At 41.2% G+C, this 22,777-nt stretch overlaps 1 protein-coding gene across 1 annotated transcript in view; it reads left to right on the forward strand.

The window, feature by feature from the left end:
- LOC136863469 (protein suppressor 2 of zeste-like) overlaps nt 1-22,777 on the forward strand; it is a 350,894-nt gene that overhangs the window by 168,313 nt on the left and 159,804 nt on the right. The gene's annotated exons all lie outside the window — the stretch shown is intronic.

Consider the following 22,777-nt stretch of genomic DNA (forward strand, 5'->3'; position numbering starts at 1 on the left):
GATAGACAACATTTTGTAATTTTATTATAAAGAATCTGTTTTGCACATTTTTGTGCCAGTTTTCATTTGTAATTTTTTGTTTGAAGTAGCCTAGTCTTTTTTATCTGAATTATAATTTTATACTGCTGGAAAACGTGAACATCAGGTGTTTGAGTTTGAATTGTTCTATTGTTTAAAATCATCTTTATTTCAAGGTTGTTAAAAATGATTTTATCAGTCCGACTTCTCCACGAATCTAGTCACGTTATGCTCAGTGAGGGAATATAGGCTATGCGTTGTAGTTGGACGATTTGATACATTGCTATTAACAAAACTTCGTCAAAAATGAGTATGAGCACACTATTTACCGTAGAAAAATTAGCTAGTGTACTTTTACTGCAATTGCCGTGGCCGAAGTGGGATGATTCACTTGTTAGTCCTTGTTTCTTTCTTCAATACTGTGATAAGTAAATTGTTTCGTAGAATGCGAGAGATGAGCCCACGTTTTCGGTTATTTCGGCTGCCCTCGTTTGTTGCGGCAAAAATCTATTCAACTAGAATAATACGCAGTCTTGCTTGTTGTTCCACCAACCCTCCCGTCTAGATAATTATGTTCCGACAATTTCATCTTTCTCTCCTACAGTGGATGACTCTGTTACAGACGAACTAAAGAGCTCCCCATATTCCATATAACTATACGCAGATGATCTAAACCTTCTCAAAATCATAGTGAACTCCAGTGATTGTGATGGCATTCAAAATGCTATGGACTTGTGCTACGACTGGATAATTAGATGGAAACTGAAAATTAATACTGAAAAATATTTTAAAATGTCGATCTCTCTCAATAAACCTGAGCTTACCCACTGGTACCAACGGCCGTAGCCGTGTTGAAACACCGGATCCCGTGAGATCTCCGAAGTTAAGCAACATTGGGCGTGGTCAGGAGTTGGACGGGTTGCCACGCGCTGTTGGTGGGGGGTAAGGGAATGGAGGAGCGGAAAGGAACTGGCCACCCTACCGCACGTAAACTCCGGCTCAGGAACACCTCTGCGGAGGTTCGGACCTGCCTTCGGGCAGAATAACCCTTACCTTACCTTACCCACTGGTATGAAATAACCGGCCCTCCACTGAAGGCTGTTACTCAGGTCAAACATGGTGTAATATAACATGATAGCAAACTGAATTTCTCTGTTCATGTAGACCAAGTTAAATCCCGTGCCATGGGATTCTCATGGACCTTTTTATAATTGATATTAGCATTCGCCAGCTGCCAGCTCTGTCGAATCATTGAGGAGAAGGTGGGATTTTGACAATTCGCGCCACGGGGGCTATCATGGCGAGTTTTTCTACTGGATGGTAGGCCATGGTGAAGAGAGGTGGTGATGATTACGGATGGCTCCAACATAACTAACAGGCTGTACGATTCACAAGTTGAGGTTGGCCTCGATTAAAAGTTGAACTATGTGACGGTATATTTTGGTATCAGAACTGAGGTTGGTAGGAGTACATGCAATTTTTCGAGCGTTTGGTACAAATTTTCACACTGTTTTGAGTATTTTATATAAGTCAATATTAGTTGATTCAGATCTGCAACCTCACCGGGATCTGATGGACAGTTGGGCAATTCAATAACATTAATTTGGTGTAAATGGCTTGGATGGCGTGCAAATCCGAGCTTCATACTAATGATGGAAGTGATGTGTCTTCGGTTAAGTGATAAAGACCGAAACCATTGTTTATGTGGGATGTTAGATTGAAAGCTTGCATAGTGTTTACATTTCATACCTTGGGAGATAGTCCACCCCTTGTATGCTTCATTCGCCATTGTTTGGTGAAAATCTGTATACGGCAGTAGCATTCCTTGAAACAGGCCGTGCAATATTCCTTCCTTTGCTAACTCATCCACCATTGCATTATTTCAAATCTTGAACTTTTCTTCAGATTTTATGAAATTCGTGACTAAAACGCTTGTAAATTAGATATAGTTCTCTACTTATATTCATCCTATCATTGATTTCTGCTTCTCTACAGATATCAATAAAATAACCGCAAATCTTATTCTTTGCGTACATTGTGGAAGCCGGTAACCCCGACCTGAGACAGTATAGTACCAACCAAATTCTGTCAACATCTTGGACGTGAGTAAGCGTCTATAGTACTCAGATCTCTGCTTTCTTCACCGAATTGTTAATGGTGCTCTTATATGCACATCTTCATTACCTCATTTTCCGTTACATGTTCATTTATGTATGTTTCGAAATAGACCACAATTCCATGTTCCTTGTGTGCACCTAATACTCCAACAACGCTCCATATTCTATAGCCATTCTACAAGAGCAAATGTCCTGCAGGAAACTGACATCTTTATTCCCTATCATCGCTTCAAACTCAAACTGAAAAGTATACTGAATGAGTAAGCCCCCGATTCTCTGTTAATAACCTGGCCAGAACATTACTAATGACACGGACATTTAATATATCGACGGCTTACTTCTGAAACCTCGTATGTCCCAACGCTCTTCGTACCCATTATATACCTTAAGGCTGATCACGCCTCCCAGCCACATGTGGATATGCAGTCCATCAGAACAATCTTCATTGTGTCAATTTTCCTATGCTGGTGTGTAAAGGGAAATGTACCTTACCATACCGTATAGCAAGGATGTTGTTTTCATCACGTATTTACGCACTCCTACAGTATAATGCATTTAAGATTCATTTTCCTTCACATATTAGCATAGGATCATGAACTCAACGATAATTGTTCTGATGGGCTGCGTATAAATATGTGGCTGGGAGGCGTGACCAGTCATAAGGAGAATAATGGATAGGAACAGCATTAGGAGATACGAGGTTTTAGATGTAAGCCAGCGATATATGCCCCCCCCCCCAATTGATTTTATTATTTGTTTTCTTACTGTTAAAATTTTTTATATTGTTATACAGTCAATGTAAAATGAAGAACTTGTTACTTGAATCTGATTACTACTAAAATGAATAGCCTATATGAATAAATAAATAAATAAGTAAATAAATAAATAAATAAATTAATTAATTAATTAAGACCTCCCCGAACCCTCGCTCTCCGTATTCTGTTCCCAGTAAGTAGGATCTGCTGGTATAGTGGATGTGCTTGCATGCGCGCGGATCACAGATAGGCCTACGTGAGGGAGATTTTAGTTAATTAGTTAGTTATTCCCCTTGAGGTGTTAGCGTTGAAATATTAGGAGCAGAAGGCCGGGCTGAGTGGCTCAGACGGTTAAGGCGTTGGCCTTCTGACTCCAACTTGGCGGTTTGCAGGTGCTCAATTACGTCAGCCTCGTGTCGGTACATTTACTGGCACAAAATTCCGGCACCTGGTCGTCTCCTAAAAATTAGTTAGTGTGACGTAAAAACAATAACATTATTATTATTAGGAGCAGACGTACCAACGCCCCCGACTTGCATGGGAGACTCCCGAATATTCAACCTTCCTTCTACACCCCTAATATCTGAAACCGTTCTCTAGATTTCGAGAGCAGGTTTAGTATTCTTATATTGTTTAAAATCGCGCTGTTTTCCTCGGTTCTATCGATTTCTGGAGAGAACTGATGTTCAGTGGAGATTGTCCAGGGCAGATGAAATCACTGATTGTGTTCTTAAACATGATAGACTCTCTAAAGCGATGCTTACCATTTTATTAATTCGACATAGAAATGCCGAAAGTGATGCGATTTTTAGCATAGGCTATGTACAAAGACAAGAGCAGTTCAATGTTTTATGAAAAAAAAAAACTTCGAGCAATCTTTAAAACAACATTTGTTCAGCAAGTCAAATGTCTTTCTTTACAGTTTATTTTACTTTGCACAGATTTTATGGTGACGATGGGATAGGAAAGGGCTAGGAGTGGGAAGGAAGCGGCCGTAGCCTTAGATAATTAAGGTACAGACTGGTGTGAAAATTGGAAACCACGGAAAACCATCTTCAGGGCTGCCGAGAGTGGGGGGTTCGAACCCACTATCTCCCAGATGCAAGCTCAGAGCTGCACGGACCTAACCGCACGGCTAACTTGCCCGGTTCAAATGTTTTGGGAATAAATTTATATCAGAGTTTCTGAAGAGGGTTAGGCTAAGTCAGGTACTAGTCACTTACTATGACCGAGCTCGATAGCTGCAGTCGCTTAAGTGCGCCTAGTATCCAGTATTCGGGAGATAGTGGATTCGAACCCCACTGTCGGCAGCCCTGAAGATGGTTTCCCGTGGTTTCCCATTTTCACACCAGGCAAATGCTGGGGGTGTACCTTAACTAAAGCCACGGCCGCTTCCTTCCCACACCTAGCGCTCTCCTGTCCCATCGTCGCCATAAGACCTATCTGTGTCGGTGCGACGTAAAGCAACTTGAAAAAAAAATTGATCAGCTATTTTAAAGTGTGGCTTCATTTAGTAGTCTACTAGGAGTGACCGAGGACATGTTGGCTGGCCAGTTCTGTAGCTGAAACAGGAAACCTCGGAAAATAATTTCGAGGATGACCGACGAAAGATTCGAACCCGCTAGTATAACGAGTACAGATCTAGCAGCCATACTGTCCGTGTCAAAACGCGCTGAGCTGACTTGTTACGTACGTCAGTACTGATGTGTCATAACAGGTCGCTATATGTCGTACAAATCTCCTAATGTTTTCCTTTTGAAGTTTTGCTTGTCTAATAAGGAGTCAGATTTGAAAATGATGGTCGTATAATTGAGTGTAGGCCTATATGATCGCTGGTGATGTTGCGACTAAAAGTATTTAGTCATATATATTAATGCTTGCAGAAGCTTGCATGGTTTTTTATGTATGTACGTTCCAACAAAGCTGATTTTTTAAATTACTGAGTGATTTATAAAGGTAATTTCCCTCTGCAAATTTATCAAAGCTGCAGTTCAGCTAATTCCAATCATAGTTGCATAGATGCAAAAGCTCACATTCACTGCAATTTTTAAACAAGCGAATTTTTCTCGATTGCGAAAAAGGCCTTAAATCGGTTTTCACATTCTTTCATCGGCAAACTAATAAAGCCGTAAGTAGACACGCAACAGATTGTATTCAACAGTGAAATCATTTTATTAGTGTTTTAGTTACGTAATGAATGAGCATGAATTCTACACTTTAATTCAATATCAAAATAGATTTAGAACATCAGAATTATGATCACTTGTGCTATACCACCGAGCGTTAATTCATGCTCTCAACAGGCTATGAGTGGTAAGCTCCTTACTTCGGAGATCGGAAATATCAATTCCAGTCCTATCCCGATGGCAGTTCTTTCCCGCATTGTTCGAACACGTGCTCGAAGAAACCAATATGATACTACGCTATTTCCCACTCTTAGGACCTCAAACTGGTAAGATGCGCGTGGTGAACATGGGGAGTTGAGCTGAGTCCTGCGTTATTTTCACGTAGGCTATTTCTTCCAGGCTTACCTCCTTCATCATTCCTATTGAACCTTCCTTGGTATCAAGGTTTGTTTCCTTCTGGGTCCCATTAGGCCTGTTAAGGTACCTGAAAAGCCTGTATTTTAGGCTATAGTGATCCGTCGCCATCTACGGATTGGTGTCATACCTTCCTGGATCTGTCACGAATTTGGAATGTTTTGAGGGACTGGAACAGACAGCTCGTGAAGTGAAATGCGTCACATTTCCAATCTTACCCATTCTATAAGTAGTTTTCTGTCATTTTCTACTTCAAGTCTAGATGTATGCTGGTGTGGTACCAGCATATAGACCACGACCGATGTCTTACGTTTCCTAACCTGACAAACAGACTTTTAGACAGGACTTTAGGCGGAAGCATGATAGCAGAGTCGCATTGTCATTGGTTCCGCATCAACACGGCCGGTGTGTGAGTTCCAGCCAATGCTTATGGGATTTTTAAAATGCAGCCGCGTCCCTGTGATTCGGATTCCACGTAACACTACGGGCCCTGTGTCTATGATCACGATAACAAAAGTGTTGTAAAACTGCAAGCTTGGTTGCTTTCTTTCTTTATGACTTCAGGCATTCTATGCACACTGGTCTGTCCTAATGAGGTTAATGATAAAACAACAGTAACCTATAAGAATGGTACCGAAGACGTGGCATTGCGACTCGCTTCTCACCAAATCGACCGCTGTGAGATTTTTTATTTTTCCTATCTGTTTAGCCTATTAACTGCCAATGGTTTTTCTGTTATTTAGTCTGTCTTATACGTTTCTTGAAGCATCTAGAATCTATAACGAGGCCTAAATGGGGTTCAGTCTTAAAGCATCTTCACAGACAATCAGTTGCGAAAACAAAATGTTTTTATATATCATCTATAGACTATAAGAACCAAAAGTATATCCTGGATTTACTAATTGTGTTTTTGATAATATGGCTCGGAGCTTTTTAATTGCACGGAGACGAAGAAACAATGAAGACTCTGTGTTCTTTCTAAAAGTAACACTTCGCAACTAATATGTTTTAACTAGTTCAAAAATCACTTCATGTTCATGCTTAAACAAGTTCAGGACAACAATAGAAATAACAAATCAGCAGAGCCAGCCTAAGAATATATGCAATAAGAAGAATCCACAAGTAGGGATCATGGCAGGGGATACGTTGATGTCCCCTAACTTGAACAGGTTTCCGGTGACACTAGGAGAGTGAAGGACTAGGAGTGAGAAGGAACAACCGCGATCTTAATGAAGGTAAAGGGCTGCCGACGGTGGAATTCGGATCCATCATCTCCAGAATGCAAGCTTACAGCTACACGACGCTGTTTGAATCGTAGCCGGTAAATGTGGGGTTACCGAAGTAAACATTGTCCCCTTTGTGGTTCAAAGTCTACGTGAACTGCAGGTCACACGGCTAACGATCACAAGATTAACAGTCCAGTTACAGATCCAGCAGCACGATTTGTTCTGGGCGATTTCCGACAAAAGAGTAGGGTCTTTTTTTTTTTTTTTGCTAGGGGCTTTACGTCGCACCGACACAGATAGGTCTTATGGCGACGATGGGATAGGAAAGGCCTAGGAGTTGGAAGGAAGCGGCCGTGGCCTTAATTAAGGTACAGCCCCAGCATTTGCCTGGTGTGAAAATGGGAAACCACGGAAAACCATCTTCAGGGCTGCCGATAGTGGGATTCGAACCTACTATCTCCCGGATAGAGTAGGGTCTACTGTAATTAAAATGTTGCGAACCATGAGCTGGGAAGATTTAGGAGTACGGAGATGAGCTGCTAGACTAAGCGGTATGTTCCAAGCTGTCAGTGGAGAGATGACGTGGAATTACATTAGTAGCCGAATACGCTTGAATGGAGTTTTTAAATGTAAGAAAGGTCAAAATATAAAAATTATGTTTGAAATCAAGAGGATAAATTTGGGCCATTATTCGTTTATATGAAGGGGAATTTGCGATTGGAATAATTTAAAAAAGAAGATGTTCGATACATTTCCAACTTCTTTGAAATCATGTAAGAAAATGCTAAGTAAACAATTGCCAGGGAAACTGCCACGTGGCGACAGTCTTAAATGCAGATTAGTGGTGACTGATTGAGTGATGCAGATCTGATTGAGTAATTACTTGTTTAACGGGCATAGTAATTTTTTAAATGTTTCTAATTTTTCCCTCGTCACTTTGAGGTTCGAATTTATCCACACTGTAGGAACTCATGGCAAGAATTTCGGGAAATATCGTTTTGCGAGATTCCTGTACTGTTTTCCCATTGACTGTGGGGCTGGACCTTATGTCAGACTCCGTCCATAGGCTACGTATTTCGACGGTTCATAGCAATACTATCATTACTGGCACTTTTCAAATGTTACGTTAAAGCAAATTAAACGTTCCTGTATGCGAAAAATCACCATGGTGACTTATGGCTGTCAGTATTGCTTAGAACGCTCAACGGGAATTTTTAATTTGCTTGAATGTAGCCTAATATTTGAAAAATGCTAGTTACGATAGTATTGCTTTGAACCGTTGATTTGCTACCAAGTTCGAGATTAACTTATTTTGAACATTTGTCTTCCTGGTACGCCATCCCTTCTTCTTTCCTTGATATCGCACCTATCATCATCATCATCATCATCACGTTTACCATATTTTAATCCATAGTATCCATCTAATCCCAGGCACACCACCTGCTCGAAAATTTATTAGTAGGCCTATCACCTCAATCTCATATTCTCATATTTAGAAAATCCATTTTTTTAGCGAAACCATTTCATTGACGCAACTTAGTATCTACTCTGGCTGAGTTCTGATAAAAGTCTGAAGACCTAAAACAGCATACCTATGTCCATCCCAATCCCAGGCACACCAGCTGTGTTATTAACGACGTAGAATGTATATTATACTTCACGGTTACTAAACAAGTGCCACAAACAAAATCGCCACTATCGCCACTACCACAATCATCATCATCATCATCATCATCATCATCATCATCATCATGTTTACCATATTTTTAGTCAATAGTATCCATCTAATCCCAGGCACATCACCAGCTCGAAAATGTATTAGTGTCACTTTAAGAAAAGTCTTTAAAATTCGTTTATGAGGAAAGAGGCTGACAGCTTGAGAAATGCATGCTATCCAAATAATAGTCTTGAAAATATAACCTGAATGTTTCGTGGAATAAAAAGAGCAATTGTTTTCAAGTATTTCGTTCGTAATGTGTATTTGTAAAGCTATTCAGGTGGAGTAAGTCGGAAATGTTCCCCAATTTGCAGACATTTTGTTCCAGGATGTCGGGCAAACATTTGAAGATCTGGGGCATGATAGCCCACGTGGGGAACTTGAGGAGAATTGTATTGCAAATGAGCTTTTGAGCAGTGTCTAGCGTTTTCTGTATATTGTCTTGGGATAAATCTTCAAAGTGAAAAAAAATAACATAATTCAATGCCTGGTGTTATACAGAAGTCCACTTCCCCTCGCCTGAAGTCTAGCCAATGGATCTAAACAGGAGCCTTCCCCCCCTCCCCCTATAATACAATCGCCCTTTTCTACGTACAGGAAGCAGCTGTCTAGCCAGCCACTGACAGGGCTTCGGGGAAAGAATTCATCACCCTTACAACTCCCCCTTCCCTTCCAATTGCTGAGCTGCCGCCCCCTCCCCTTGAGGCCTGCCACTCACCCTCCCCACTCTGTGCCCTTTGCTCCTCCCCACCATAATGATCTGCATCCATCACACAGGATCTAATTGAGTGAGCCAGTTATGAGGGTCTCACTCACACTCTCGTAACCCGTATCAGGTGGTCACCGAGGTTCCTACTGGGAACTGGGATTTGTTTGGTTTCTGTTTATGTTCGATGCATGCCCTACGTTACCAGGTTTCGTCTAGATGCTTAACATAAACAGTTGCTTGGACGAATATCGCTCTCGAGTGCCCTGTATGTTAGAATTGTAGACAGTCTTGTTTGCACTAATTTGAGACAGACAATGTGGTTGAGATTCATGCTCCTCTTAAGTATGATTTACTATCTGCGCACTTTTTAGTGATAGATTTACACTCTAGTGCTGAATGGGTCGACTTCGGTTATCTTCGAGATTCGTATTGGCAACCTATGAAGCACAAACTAAGAATCGCTTATCATCGCTGTGCGACATCTGGCGTACACTTTACGTACTCGTACTGTTGTTGTTTACACAGCAAAGCCAAACTATAGAATTCATGCTAGGAACACGTTTCGCAACGGGAAATATTATATAGTATTATATATTGTGTGTGTGACACAGTTGTTGGCGTTAAGATAATAAATGTTTAGAAAATTCATATCGATCGATCATATTATCGATTCAATTCAGATTTCATTTCCATTCAGTTGGCAGTATTTACCGGAACCAGCAGTGCTCCCTTCTTACTCCTCAAAGAGTACAAAAATCTATCACTAAAAAGTGCGCATACAGTATGTGGAGCTTGTCCCGTAGTAGAGTGTTTCAAGGAGCTATGCGTTGGAGAGAAAGGCAGATTTGAGTCTTCAAAGTCGACAATCGATTTTAGCTCCAGTCAATTAAAGACTAATTTCTTGTAGGTTAGCCGCTTCTTTTCCCTTTCTCGATTATCTGTCCACCCAGGTCGGAATGTTGCTGATGTGGCAACGGCTGCATCGAAAGGCTAACCATGTTTACAAATTACGTGTTGATTGTTTAGTTCATTACTAAGTGTAGGGCGACTAATGTAGTTTGGTGATAGTTTAGCACTTTGTAGCATTTTGAGTTTATTGCTTGCAAATTTATTTTAAAAAGTTCACAGTTCAAATTATCATATTTGACTGTCACATGAAGTTAAGCTTTAATTAAATCGACAGGGCATCTCTTTCTAGTGCCACTCCACTTATTTTTCATTAATGGAAATGTCATTCTTTTTTCAGTTTGCTTTACGTCGCACCGACACAGGTAGGTCTTATGGCGACAATGGGCTAGGAAAAGTCTAGAAGTGGGAAGGAAGCGACCGTGGCCTTAATTAAGGCACAGCATTTACCGGGTGTGAAAATGGGAAAACACGGAAAACCATCTTCAGGGTTGCCGACAGAGGGGTTTGAGCCCACTATTTTCTAAATGCAAGCTGATAGCTATGTGACGCAAACCCCGCGGCTACTTGCTCGGCAAAAAAAAAAAAAAAAAAAAAAAAAAAAACATGAATGCATAAGATCCAGAGGTGCTGAATATAAAGCATACCACTTTCTTTAATGTTCACTCATGAAGCAAAATAATTAGCCCACTTTCAAATATCACGCCGTGCGGTTTGTCCGTTTGTCTGTTACATTGCGGGAAAAGGAATCGATGGATTTTCATGAAACTTGGTGTTCAAGTTTAGGATAAGAGCGAGTAGGATCTCAATTCTTTTCTGGTTTGTTTTCGCACCGGTAGTCTACAGATAGGTCTTATGGCGACGATGGGATAGGAAATGGCTAGGGGCGGCCAGGAAGAGGCTGTGGCCTTAATAGAGGTACAGCCCCAGCACTTACCTGGTGTGAAAATGTTAAACTACGGAAAAGCATCTTCAGGGCTGCCGACAGTGGGTGTCGAACCCACTATCTCCCGAATGCGTGACCCTAGTCGCACGGCCAACTCGCTCGGTGATCTCATCTATTTATGCTGTACAAACAAATTCAGAGGGAGCTTGAAATATAAAACACGACGTATCTCTCTTGCGACTGGTTTTATAGGAATATTGTTCATGGTAAATTTTATTAGAAACTCATTTACATTTTTTTGTTCTGTGCTGTTTAACGTTACAGTGAAACATGATGGTAAATATCAGTGGCAGTCTAGTGAAAGTCCAAGAGCCGATAATTAACTCTGTGGTAATTCCTATGGAGATCATCCCGGCAACGTCTTAACGGATTTTTACATCCGTCTGAACTTTTGAATATTAACCTGATACTTGTTTTTTCTATTTAGGTTCATGGGAAGAAATGCTATTGCCACATTCCAATTTTTGGCTTTCGTATTTACAAACTATAGGCTATTATATAGCCATATCATTATTTCGGGTTTGAAGAGGGGTAGGCAGCTCTATTCAACATAGGTCTACCTACCAATAGAAACGCATCCCCGAAACATGTAACTTCGAATTCCCAATTCTGTGTAAAATGTTCAATAAAAGGTCGACAAAAACATAATCTTGTACAGTGTCAAGTGATTGTTCCGTCCACGACGGGTACAGCAGTTTGTAGTTGCTGTGTGTGATATCAAACAACATATTTGCGAGATTTGAGCCGTAAGCGGATGTTAACAGTGGCGTACGTATCGTCTTATTTGTTTTACTGTGTTTCCAAAATAGCCCCGAATCAAGTTAGACAACTTATTGCTGAGAAATGTGATTTCATGTACGTTTCCTCAGTTCTATTTGATTCGAAGCAGAAGCAATTAAAAAAAACGGAGACTTGCCCACTCCGGACAAGTAATAAACGGAGGAACAAAATTGTGTCGAAAGAAAACGGAGCCTATCTGGCAGCCCCTAGACCTGAGCTGTGATCGAACCCACAATATTGTACTCAGCTACACTGGACGACCCCATGTAACTGCTCCGTGCAGAGGTGAGTCGTGAGAGAAGATAATTAATTAATTCTCCGCAATAGAATGGCTAACTGGTGTGCTTTATGATAGGGTTCGTGTACGTCCCGTCTTTGACGGAATCGCCTTCTAATTTGAGGTTGTGACCTGGCGTCCCGAAAAGGCCTAAGTATTTTTTTTCGGGGCGTAGAATTGTCTCCATTTAGTATATTTGTGTTGAGGACATGAACATACTTAACAATTAACATACGAAATAAGCGAAGAACAGACTCAGATATCGATGTCTCGTTCATAAACATGTTGTTATCAGTTGGCGATACCGTCATTTTGTGAGAACAATGGCACTAGCGCCTAGCGCACGTGGTAATAATTAAGCACGGTTTTAGCACGGACTGCTGTGAAAATAAATTTACTATTTGATGAGATGATAGTGTTAAGCAATGTAATTATGGTGAAAGATGATATAAAACAAAATCTCCAAGAGAAATACGGTTTGAATTTTACAGCAGTGTTGGAGTGAGGGAATTCTTAAATTTAAGTTCCTCTCCAGCATTTCTGGTACAAATGCTAGTATTGAAACTCTGTTTTCCCGCAATGAACTCTTTACGGATATCGTCTGTAGGAAAAGATTAATACTTTAGCCTTTCTTTCAGTAGTGTTTAACACAAAGCGAGTTGGCAGTGCGGTAAGAGGCGCGCAGCTGTGGGCTTGCATCCGGGAAATAGTGGTTCGAACCCTACTGTCGGCAGCCCTGAAGATGGTTTACCGTGGTTTCCCATTTTCACACCAGGAATGCTGGGGCTGTAGGCCTACCTTAATTAAGGACATGACCGCTTCCTTCCCACTCCTAGGCATTTCCTATCCCATCTGTATGGGTGAGACGTAAAGCAAAATATTGTAAAAGATTTTAAGTAGTGTTAAAGTTCAAATGTAAGGTTTATTTATGTTTTATTCTTGGCTGATATTTGTTAAATAAGAAAAGCAATAACATTCTGTCGGTTTGTTTAAACCGACAGTGTTCTCGTGTTTAAAAAGAGTAGCCCTTGTAGGCTATATGAACCCTACAGTACTTCAGGAGCACATTTATTTCAGACAAGTAAGTTACCACTTTTTTAGTTAAGTGTGGATTTCAGTTTATTGAAAAATGTAATTGTCAATTCACTGAGTTCCATCAAAAATAAATTTTGACACTCAATTAACACGTAGGCGTATTCAGTATTTTTATCCTGTAGAATTTCTAAAGAAAGACTTCGGCATAAACAAATTTCACAGGCTGGAACACTTCGTGCGAAATTACTTCGATTCTTTTTTTTGCTAGGGGTTTTACGTCGCACCGACACAGATAGGTCTTATGGCGACGATGGGATAGGAAAGGCCTAGGAGTAGGAAGGAAGTTGCCGTGGCCTTAATTAAGGTACAGCCCCAGCATTTGCCTGGTGTGAAAATGGGAAACCACGGAAAACCATATTCAGGGCTGCCGATAGTGGGATTCGAACCTACTATCTCCCGGATGAAAGCTCACAGCCGTGCGCCTCTACGCGCACGGCCAACTCGCCCGGTACTTCGATTCATTAAGAGCTCCCTAATTACTAGTCGTGTGAATGTAAATAACTGAAGATCCTCAAGACATTTGTTCTGTTCACTAAATAGCCTATAATCATCATAATGAAAATAAGAGAGGAAACGTCATGCTTCATAAATAGAGACTTGAATCGCTGTGTCTTTGTCGTGTTTCGTTGTTGACTTCTCCGTACCTTGTATATGGACATAGTGGAACCATGCGCCAAAATTAACTGTAGTTGAAGAACTCCATTTCACTAATAGCGAAAACACAACATGATGCATGGACAACAACATGGAATTAATTCAAATGCTCTACAAACGATAGCGCGTTAATTATTTATGACTACGTTTTTGTAACAATTAAAGATCTAGGTTTGTTTTCCAGCAGAGACTCGTACATTTTACATCGTTTCCTGCCTTCCAGTAGGCTCCAGGTGTAATCAGTTGGAAGAAGTTCCGCCATCAAAGTATTTTTAACAAGTTTTGAAGTAAGCAAGCTTGTAGTTCTACGTGAAAGTTGATATCGTTTGCAAAGGAATGGGACATTAAGAGTTACATGGAATCCGAATCACATGGACGTGATTTTTTCCAAACATCCCACATTGGCCAGGACTCGAACCTCGGCCACGTTGGTAAAAAGCCATTGACCAAACCAATCTGCCGTTAGTCCCCTCTAAAATGTTTGTAATTTCGGTGGAAGCATGGTCTGACCACGCCAACCTCATTTCCAGTGTGAGAAATATAGTTATCAATCTCCTCTTCATCATCATCATCACCATCGTAATTATAATTTGCTGTTGTCTACACAGTTCAGCTATCGTAGTTATTTTAAGGCTATGTTACATTGTTATTTAAATGCATTAACTGTAAAGTATTAGTGTCATTACAAGCAATCTTGCCGCATTTTAAAAATTAAAGCACAGATATAAAAACACGCTTCACGTATCGTGTTACCTTGTAGGATTGATACCAGTCATTGTTCCACGTTTATGACACTGTATGTACCATTGTCCACTTTTCCATCGTTGTGTACGAGTCAATGATTCAGGAGCTGAGAAGCGAGTTTATGGACCCTGTAATGAAAGGAACTAAGTATGTGACATTCATCGTCGTAATAGTAAAAGAAGTCTGTTCATTTGTTTCTGTTCCATAGCAAATCCACAGAGTTGACGGAATTCTGTAACATTTTTTTGGAAATCACGCATGCATATAATTTTTTTTTGCTAGGGGCTTTACGTCGCACCGACACAGATAGGTCTTATGGCGACGATGGGATAGGAAAGGCCTAGGAGTTGGAAGGAAGCGGCCGTGGCCTTAATTAAGGTACAGCCCCAGCATTTGCCTGGTGTGAAAATGGGAAACCACGGAAAATCATCTTCAGGGCTGCCGATAGTGGGATTCGAACCTACTATCTCCCGGATGCAAGCTCACAGCCGCGCGCCTCCACGCGCACGGCCAACTCGCCCGGTCATATAATATATGTAGCTTACTTAATTAGTTAAAGTGTAATTATCAACATTACGATAACGCACATTATTATCAGTCAAGCTTGAAATTAATGTTTTCCTCTTCATTTATTGTTTACTATTCTACATTGTTAAATATAATAATAATAATAATAATAATAATAATAATAATAATAATAATAATAATAGACTAATAATAATAATAATAATAATAATGTGCCCCACGGCTACGCATGCCTTGCACCATACTTCTCCGTCTGAAACTGAGTAAGTCTGATTCTATCGTGATCTTTCCGATCACATCGTTCCTTACCCAGGCGAACTTTGGTAATTGATCTCTTCTCACAATATATGCTTACCTAATTTCATCTGCAGCAATATTCTGTAGCACTCAATTCCAACATTTTCTTTCTGCGCTAATTACAGCCATTTCATTTCTTTACAATACTACACTCCACATACGCACCTCAAAACGCTTAGTGTCTTCAGGTAAAATATTTTATATGTAGTTTTCGTTACACGGAAGTGTCGCAACTGTTCCGTGAACTTTAGAACATCCTTCGCAATTACTTACATTTCATTTTTAAAATTTATCTTATAAATCAGAAGGTTGATTTTTCTCCTTAAATCTAGACTAAGACCGCCTCTGTGGTGTAGTGGTTAGTGCGATTAGCTGCCACCCCCTGAGGCCCGGGTTCGATTACCGGCTCTGCCACGAAATTTGGAAAGTGGTACGAGAGCTGGAACGGGGACCACTCAGCCTCGGGTGGTCAGCTGAGTAGAGGTGGGTTCGATTCCCACCTCAGCCATCCTGGAAGTGGTTTTCCGCGATTTCTCACTTCTCTTCCAGGCAAATGCCGCGATGGTACCTAACTTAAGGCAACGGCCGCTTCCTTCCCTCTTCCTTGTCTATTTCCTTTCAATCTTCCCATCCCTCCACAAGGACCCTGTTCAGCATAGCAGGTGAAGCCGCCTTGGCGAGGTACTGGTCATCCTCCCCAGTCGTATCCCCTGACCCAATGTTTCACGCTCCAGGACGCTGCCCTTGAGGTGGTTGAGGTGTGATCCCTCGCTAAGTCTAAGGGAAAAACCAACCCTGGAGGATAAACAGATTAAAAAAGAAAGAAAGAAAGAAAGAAAGAAAGAAAGAAAGAAAGAAAGAAAGAAAAGGAGACTAACTGATATTGGTGGATAAGTAGAGAAACGAAGTCCGACTCATTGGCTGAATGGTCAGCGTACTGGCCTTCGGTTCATAGGGTCCCGGGTTCGATTCCCGGCCCGGGGTTTTAAATCGCTTCAGATTAATTCTTCTGGCTCGGGGACTGGGTGTTTGTGTCCGTCCCAACACTCTCCTCTTCATATTCACACAAAACACTATGCTACCAACCACAACAGAAACACGCAATAGTGATTACATCTCTCCATATGGGGCTGGCGGCAGGAAGGGCATCCGGCCTAAAACAAGGCCAAATAACCCTGTGTCACGCAGTTCGCACCCGCGATCCCACACGTTTGGGAAAAGCGGTAGGAAAAGAAGAAGATGTAGAAGAACGAAGGAGAATTTACGTAGGCCTATATTCTAATTGCATCCACCAATTTAATTATATTTATTTAGTGACCAGTTTTTCTGATTGGTGAATAATAATAATCTTATAGTTTTTACGCCCCACTAACTAATTTTGACGGTTTTCGGAAACGGCGAAGTGCCGGAATTTTGTCCTGCAGGAGATCTTTTATGTGTCAGTAAATCTACTAACACGAGGCTGGCGTATTTGAGCACCTTCAAATACCACCGGACTGATCCAGGATCGAACCTGCGAAGTTGGGGTCAGGAGGCCAGCTCCTCAACCGTCTGAACCTCTCAGCCTGGCTGATGAAGAAGGAAGGGCCACAGAATGAAACTCTTGCATAAAGAAGGGAAAGAGTTATGAAATAATGGAAAATGACGTTCACGCCGCACGTTTATTTATTTATTTATTTATTTATTTATTTATTTATTTATTTATTTATTTATTTATTTATTTATGTTATAAGGCCCAAAATACGTCTGTCAATAGACGAAGTAACGAACGTAAACTTTGATAGTAAAATAGGCGTATGACAAGCATAACAGACGAGTAACAATTCCATGTAAATAAATGCATGTAAATAACAGTTGTCGAAATCGAAAACCACAAGAGTGCCCATGTTTATAGCCGAGTCGTCGTGGGTCAAGATGGCGGCAAATCACTTCACGTAAAATTAGTTTTCCCTGTCGTAGAATAACGACTACCTTTACTTGATGTTATATCAAACTCATTTGTCTTATTGATATTGTTAAAAGAGGATCGGAAGACGGATTTTAAAGGAGCATTGAGTTATTGTGTGCTCAGTATGAAGAAAGTGGAGATCTTTGAACCTGGTTGGGGATGGTCAGTGCGAAGGGGCACGGGGAGATACCAGCGAAACAGCACCTTTCAAGCGGAAATATCGATTTAAAATTCCATGAAAGAAACCTAAGTCAGCTCTCTGTTGCCTAATGTACAATAGTGACACGTTCATCGCCATCAATACCTGTTGCATGGAATTTTTACCTAATGCTGTCGTGGTCGAAAGAAAATAGGAATTGGTGAAAGTGGACAGGACAGACGAAATAACTCTGGGATATTCGACTAAAGAGATGAGTGGGAAGTGCTAGAAAGTTGATTAATAATAATAATAATAATAATAATAATAATAATAATAATAATAATAATAATAATAATAATAATGGCTTTACGCCTCACTAACTACTATTTTGGTTTTCGGAGACGCCGAGGCTTCGGAATTTTGTCCTGCAGGAGTTCTTTTACGTGTCAGTAAATCTACCGCACGTAGCTGACGTATTTGAGCACCTTCAAATACCACCGGACTGAGCCAGGATCGTTCCTGTCATGTTGGGTTTAGAAGGCCAGCGCCTCAACCGTCTGAGCCACACTTAGAAAGCTGAAGCAATACACCACTTTTTACAGGCTGTGAGACCTTAAGGTAATGTCACTTGCTGTTATTCTTGGCGTCACTGTAAATACAGAGGATAATCGAAGTAAGATAAAACTATTTTCCTCTTCTTTGCAGTTAATGGTTCTTTGAGACGGCATTATCGCCCAAATTCAGAACAAATCTGAGAAAAATATCTTTCCACGAACATAGTATATATTTACTTTTCTATTTTGCCGCTATTATCTTAATTACCAAGCCAAGTGGCCACGCGTGTTAGCGCGTTACCGCTGTGGAGCAAAGCTCTGCATTCAGGAGGCACGTGGGTTCGAACACCCTTGTCGGCTGTCCTGATAGTTGTTTTCAGTAGCTTCTCATTTTTTTTTGCTATTGGCTTTACGTCGCACCGACACAGATAGCTCTTATGGCGACGATGGGATAGGAAAGGCCTAGGAGTTGGAAGGAAGTGGCCGTGACCTTGATTACGGTGTTACAACGGGAAACCACGGAAAACCATCTTCAGAGCTGCCGACATTGGGATTCGAACCCACTATCTCCCGGATGCAGCTTCTCATTTTTAATTTCCAGGCAAATGCCGGGTCAGTTCCTTTTCATAGGCCTCATTCGATTTCTTCCACCTCCTTACCGAGTTCCATTCACCATCATTCATTTAATCTTAATTGGCTCCTCAACTGAGGATGGCATCAAGACGGGCATCCGGCCGTAAAAACATATATAAATTCATCTCGCCTCATCTCCGACCTCGTTTCAAGAAACCGGACTAAGGGGTAGATATACATACATAAATACTTACAAAGTCCCTACTATTAGGCCTACCCAAACTAATTAGTTCCCGAACATCGCAGTCAAACAATTGCTGTTAATGTTGCAGGGTATTTCCTAACATTACCCAAGTATTTCTGACTCACGTTAAGGTTGTATTAACGGTCGTAGTCGTCTGGTATTCTCTTTTCTTCCTCTTATTTGCGCCGTAACCTGCACTCACTCACTGGCGAAATAAGCTAACAAGTTCCTTATCTGACCTTCGTTCACTTGACATTTTTAATCTGGAAACCTCGCGCATGCTCCCACAACTAAATAATAATAATAATAATAATAATAATAATAATAATAATAATAATAATAATAATGTTCGCCTCTGTGGTTTAGTGGTTAGCGTGATTAGCTGCCACAACCCCCACAGGCCCGGGTTCGACTCCCGGCTCTGCCACGAAATTTGAAAAGTTGTACGAGGGCTGGAACGGGGTCCACTCAGCATCGGGAGGTCAACTGAGTAGAGAGGGGTTCGATTCCCAACTCAACCATCCTTGAAGTAATTTTCCGTGGTTCTCGTCCAGGCAAATGCCGGAATGGTACAACGGCCGCTCCTTCCCTCTTCTTTGCCTATCCCTTCCTATCTTCCCATCCCCCACAAGGCCCCTGTTCAACTTAGCAGGTGAGGCTGCCTGGGTGAGGTACTGGTCTTTTCCCCCAGTTGTATTCCCGACCCAATCTCTCACGCTCCCTTAAAGCGGTAGAGGTGGGATCCCTCGCTGAGTCCGAGGGAAAAACCAACCCTGGAGGGTAAACGGATTAAGAAAGAAAGAAAGAAAGAAAAAAAGAAAGAAAGAAAATAAATAATAATAATAATAATAATAATAATAATAATAATAATAATAATAATAATAACAATAATATGACTGCCGTATTTGTCTTCTTGTCTACATAAAGTCTCAAATAAATTAGTTGTTCAATTTTACAGAATAATACTGAACAGTAACAATTGCTTCGAGCGATTCAGTCTAGCCAGGATTAGACCTTGCACGAGAGGCGAGCTCCTGAACGATTGCGTCTCAGAGCTGTCGATGACTTTTTAGTTTACTGAACCTGTAGAATTTAGGTAGTTCCAATTCCAGTATACATGTAAATGAAATATTGTTGGGATATATAGGCTAATGTAAAAGGATTGGTATTTTATTTGTTCCCTACACTTAGAGATAGAAATAATTCTGAATTTCTCTCTTGAATGTATTCCAGCCGTATAATCCCTCCCCCTTCCATTATAAATGTCGGGCGGTGCCGCATAAGGGGACATGTTCTTACAACTCTTGACCAAATACGAAGTTCCCTTCAAGATAGGCTCATAGCTGGAAAGTTTTTACAGCGGAATCTTCCTGCTATTGCTCAAGTTGTTGACAGATTCCCAGGACGAAGCTATTCATGTGGTGAGGGACACAATGTTCGGGTCCATAACGAAGGAAAGCATGAATTTTGTGAAACTTTGAGAATGAACACGACCTTGCTGAAGTAGGACTTTCGGAAAGGGAAAAATCTGCTTCATAAGACCACCCAATCTTACATGCACAAAGAAAACGTAGTCATCTTCTGTCCTATTGTATGGTGTGTTGTCACAGCGTCAGATGTTTTCGATGGCGAAAATTAAGCGGAATCTTGCACAGAGAACCAGTACCAAACGTTGTACACCTCGTCCTTAATAAGTGCCAAGCTACAATAACAATTTGCATTTCTTAAACGGAACTATACCCACTGTTGTCGCATACATAGCCCTACATAGTTGATCGCAGATCGAACAGCGGCCGTGCGTGGTAACGCGTTACGGCTATGGAACCAAGCTCCACATTCTGCAGAAGCGTGGGTTCAAACCCCATCCTTGGCTGTCCTGAGAATGGTTTTCTGTGGTTTCCCATTTTCACTTCCAGGCAAATGCTGGGACAGTTCCAATTCATAGGCCACAGCCGATTTCTACCACATCCTTGCTCAAATTCATTCAGCGTCATCCATTTCATCTTTATTAGCTCCTCATCTCAGGTTGGCGTCAGGAAGGGCATCCGGTCGTAAAACATGCCATGTAAATTCATCCCACCTCATCCTCAACCTTGTATGAAGAAAGGGGACAAACAGCATAACGTAGTTGATCTTAGGCAGCAACATTCAGGTGATACAATTATTTACGCTGTACCGAGCAAATGGCGGCGCGTTTTGGCCCACGTACCTATCAGCTTGCATTCGGGAGATAGTGAGTTTGAGCCTCTGAAGATGGTTTTCTGTGGTTTCCTATTTTCACACCTGGCACCTACCTTAATTAAGGCCACGGTCGCTTCCTTCCCACCCGTAGCCGTTTCCTATCCCATAGTCGACATAAGAACTATCTGGGGCGGTACGACGCAAAGCAAATTGTTTATATCCGCTGTCATAATGGCGAAAAGGAATATTGAAGTGTGCTCGTTTTCAAATGTAGCGCCGTTAGGGGTTAATACCGGTAGGTCAAGAAGACACGGGCTGCGTAAAGCTCATACCTCGTGTTGATGTCATCAGGAGCGTGAACATACAATAGGCTATAAACAACCTCTGACGCATTGACCTCACCGTGCCTTCAACTTTCAAAATGTTGGTGCACACTAAAAACGACCCTAATTTTCGCCAGTGCTACTTGCCCGACTGTGAAAATAATTGCATCCCTGAGTGTGGCTGCATAAGAACAATTTTGTACGTTATAGTTCTATTTTTTTAAATTGGTATCGCTGCCTCGGTACTGATTAAAGCACGCTACGCATTTTACACGTTCCTTCATATGCCCTTCAGTGTTATTCCCCTACACGTGAAAACCGCCTATCACTCTTTAAGGGTAAATACTTAGGTAAATAAATAATGGCGTATGGCCTCCGGAGAGGCCTGGTGCAGGTCTTTTTCTAGTAGACGGCCTATTAGGCGACCTGCATGTCTGTGAAGATGAGGGCCCTTCCTAGGATGATTTCTAATGTTTAATACGCCACACACACCCAACCCGGGAGCCATTGGAGTTAACCAATTAAGGTTAAAATCCCCGACCCGGCCGGGAACCGAAGGCCAGTACGCTGACCACTCAGCCAACGAGTCGGACAATGCTTAGGTGAGCCATCCTGCACATTTTTCCAATACACACTTTGCGTAATTTCAGTATGTTAGGAAAATGAAAAGCAGCGTTTAGGCCAATATGTAGTGAATACTATAATTTAAACTCGTTTAAAGTCGTAGCAGTGCATTGTTTTATTAGCAAAGCTTTCATGAATCTTCCTGCACTCCAATTAACTAGCCAGTAAACCCCTGTGAAAATGAGCGCCATCTTTTTGTTCGTGGTTGTAGAACTCGAGGATTTCAGTCGATCACATTTTTGTCTCTTTTTCACGAAGTAGGCCCTATACATTTAACTGTAAACGCTTGGGTCATGCTTTCGTTTGGTACTACTGCTTTTCTCGAAGTATAGGGTGTGGGAAATGGCATATAATACTTTTCAGCGGAGTAAGTCAGCCAAAATTGTACCGGGATATCAGAAATGAGATTTCTTAATGTTTTTGCTTCTCTAGTAGGAGCCTATGTCATAAATATTATGCTGAGAAATTGAATGTAAATTCGCTTACTTCAATACTACATTTCATTTGTATCTAAATTGCGAAACTTTGCAGCCGTGCCCTCTTCCGTGCTGTCTGCCGTTCAGGGAGAAATTTTGAAATATTTATCAGACTCATTTTTCTGCTGGGAGCACGGTCTGACAATTGGGAGTTGATCCATACTCTTTTTAGCGGGAGTTTGAAATATGTTAATGAGTAAAGATTTCAGCTGGAAAACATTATTGATATCGTTTTTCAGTTCATCATTTTTCTAGTTCTTGGTACTAAAAATTGGAATTTCTACACCATGTTCACATAGCCTATTAACCAGTGAACGCGTGTTTCTAAAAAGAGTATAATTTTCAAAATATAGCCATTCAATACAGCTATGTCCGGCTCCGTGGATGAGTGGTCAGCGTCTAAGCCTTT

This window comes from Anabrus simplex, chromosome 2, assembly GCF_040414725.1.
Source record: "Anabrus simplex isolate iqAnaSimp1 chromosome 2, ASM4041472v1, whole genome shotgun sequence".
NCBI classification, from domain to species: domain Eukaryota; kingdom Metazoa; phylum Arthropoda; class Insecta; order Orthoptera; family Tettigoniidae; genus Anabrus; species Anabrus simplex.